The 3068-nt window shown below is 35.3% G+C and overlaps 1 protein-coding gene across 1 annotated transcript in view; it reads right to left on the bottom strand.

Moving 5' to 3' along the window:
* Window positions 1–3068, bottom strand: part of TOPAZ1 (testis and ovary specific PAZ domain containing 1) — a 133485-nt gene that overhangs the window by 48887 nt on the left and 81530 nt on the right. The gene's annotated exons all lie outside the window — the stretch shown is intronic.

The following is a 3068-nucleotide window of genomic DNA, read 5'->3' as shown; positions in this document are numbered from 1 at the left end:
TATTCTGTGTGTCTGGTTTTTGTGTCTGGGTAACACTGGTATCAAAATATGCTGGTAAATGTTCCCTCCTTTATGTTTTCTGGAAGAGACTGCGTAAATCCATGCTGATTCTTCTTTGAATGACTGGTAGAATTGTCCAATGAAACTATCTTGCCCTTGAAATGTCTTTTTCGGAAGCTTTTAAATGAAGGACTAAATTTCTTCCATAGTTATAAGACTATTTAGATGATCTAGTTTATATTGCATCAACTTTGTTTTTTTGTGGTTTTTAAGGACTTGCTCCATTTCATCTATGTTGCTGAGTTTATGTCAAGTTGCTCAAGGCAATCCCTTATTATCACTTTAACGGCTGCAGTAACTGCACTGATAACCCTGGTCTCATTCCTGGTAATTCATGTCTTCATGTCTGCTTTTTGTTTTAGTCTTGCTAAGAGGCTTGTTAATTTTATTGATCTTTTCAAAGAAACAGCTTTTTGTTTCATTGATTTACTTTTTGTTTTCGGCTTCATTGATTCATATTCTTACCTTTATTGCCTTTCTTATGCTTGCTTTGAGTTTATTTTGCTCTTATTTTTCCTTGTTTTGTGAGGTGGGAGCTTAGAATATTGTGTAATGGATTTTCCTCTCAGGATTGCTTTATCTGCATCCCCAAGTTGTGATTTATTTTCATTTTTATTCAGTTCTAACAGTTCACTTAGTTTTGAGACTTTCTCTTCACATGTGGATTATAGAGAAGTGTGTTGTTTAATTTCCAAGTGTTTGGAGATTTTCCTATTATACCTCCATTGTTGATTTCCAGTTTGATTCTATTACAGTCAAATAATGTACTCTGTATAGTTTTAATTGTTTTAAATTTTTTGAGGTTTATGATCCAGGATATGGTCTACCTTGCTGAATGTTCCATAGATGCTTGAAAAGAATATGTATTCTGTTGTTTTGGGGTACAGTGTTCTATAAATGTCTATTAAATCCTGTTGATTGATGGTGGTATTTAGTTCTACATCCTTGCTGATTTCCTAGTATTTCTATCGATTATTGAGAGAGGGATATTGAAGTCCCCAACTATAATTATAGATTTGTCCATTTCTCCTTTCAATTCTATAATTTTGTTTCATGTATTTTGAAGCTGTTTTTTTGGTGCCTATACTTTATAACTGCTATGTTTTCTTGGCGTATTGATCATCTTATTATGTAGTGTCCCTCTTTGTAATTGTAATTTTCTTTGCTCTGAAGTCTATTTAATTTGTTATTAATAAAATCACTCATGCTCCTTTTCAAACTAATGTTTGCATGGTATATTGTTTCAACTACCTATATCCTTATAATGGAAGTTAATTTCTTATAAAGGGCATATAGTTATACTTTTATATGTATTCTGCCAATTGCAATCCTTTAATTATTGTATTTAGAACATTTACACAAACAGTGTATCTTGGATATCACTCTAAATAAATTCATAGAGAAATTCTTCATTTTTTTATGGCTTGATTGTGTGGATATACTATATTATTCATCTACTGTATTGGTATTTATATTGTTCCTAATATTTTGCAAGTATAAACAATGCTTCAATGAATAACCTTGGGTGTGAATATGTTTGTATTGACAGAGGTGTATTTTCAGGGTACATTTGTAGAATTGGGATTGCTGAGTCAACAGGTAAGTGTACTACAGCAACAACTAAAAATATGTATATACAAAGAGAGATGCTAAAAAACTATAGCTAATCAGAATGGAATTCTAAAAAATGTTCAAGTACTCCCCACAGGAAAACAGAAAAAGAGAAACAGGAGACAAAAAGTAAATAATAAAGTTGCACACTTAAGCTTCAACATTTCAATACTCACTTTAAATGTAGAAGTTTTAAAATAATTGCTGAATGTTAAGAAATTTCCTAGGTTATAGGCACATATAAATTCTCACTAATGTCCTGAATATAAATGTTAAAATTCTTTCTAGCAGCCTTATCTTCTGTGAAAGTCTTTCAAATGAACTGTAAACTAGCCAATTAAAAATATAATCAAAATCAAAATATAAATGAGTATTAAAATTCATTTGACTACTTTGGGATGCTGAAGCAGGCAGATCACTTGAGCTCAGGAGTTCGAGACCAGACTAGGCAACATGTTGAAATCCTGCCTCTGAAAAATATACAAAAAAAGTTAGCTAGGGCATAGTGGCACGTGCCTGTAGTCCCAAAGAGTTGGGAGGCTAAGGTGGGAGAATTGCCTCAGCCTGAGAGGTTGAGGCTGCAATGAGCCATGAGCCATGATTGCACCACTACACTCCAGCTTGGGAGACAGAGGGAGATACTGTCTCAAAGAAAAAAAATAACTGCCTAGTGCAGAATAGGGTGATTATTTCAAAGAGTCAAGAAAATTCAAACACAAAATAACACATACTATCTTCTTTTTCTTTTGCCTTGGAGCTGGGTTCACATGCTCAATTACGATCTAAACTCCTTAACTATCCAGTTATTATCCTACTCTCTCAAAACTCTCCATCATCAAATAGGTCACCAATGTTAATACCTCTTAAAGAATACTATATACAGTTATGCATCATTTGATGGGTATATGTCTTTTTTTTGAGACAGAGTCTTGCTCTGTTGTCCAGGCTGGAGTGCAGTGGCACGATCTTGGCTCACTGCCACCTCTGCTTTCCAGGTTCAAGCGATTCTCCCACCTCAGCCTCCTGAGTAGCTGGAATTACAGGCGTGCACCACTATACCCAGCTGATTTTTCTATTTTTTGTAGAGATGAGGTTTCACATGTTGGCCAGGCTAGTCTCAAACTCCCAACCTCAGGTGATCCACCTGCCTCAGCCTCCCAAAGTGCTGGGATTACAGGCGTGAGCCACTGCACCCAGCTAGGGATATGTCCTCAGAAATGTGTCTTTACCTGATTTCATCTTTGTGTGATCACCATAAGGGTGTACTCACACAAACCTAGATGGTACAGCCTACTATTCACCTAGGCTATATGATATAGCCTGTTGCTCCTAGGCTACCAACCTGTACAGCATGTTATTGTACTGAATACTGTAGGCAACTATAACACAAACTGTAG

The sequence above is a fragment of the Mandrillus leucophaeus genome, unplaced genomic scaffold (assembly GCF_000951045.1).
Source record: "Mandrillus leucophaeus isolate KB7577 unplaced genomic scaffold, Mleu.le_1.0 Scaffold829, whole genome shotgun sequence".
Taxonomy (NCBI): Eukaryota; Metazoa; Chordata; class Mammalia; order Primates; family Cercopithecidae; genus Mandrillus; species Mandrillus leucophaeus.
The sequence above is the reverse complement of the archived record's forward strand: the minus strand, read 5'-3'. Positions and strand labels throughout refer to the sequence as shown.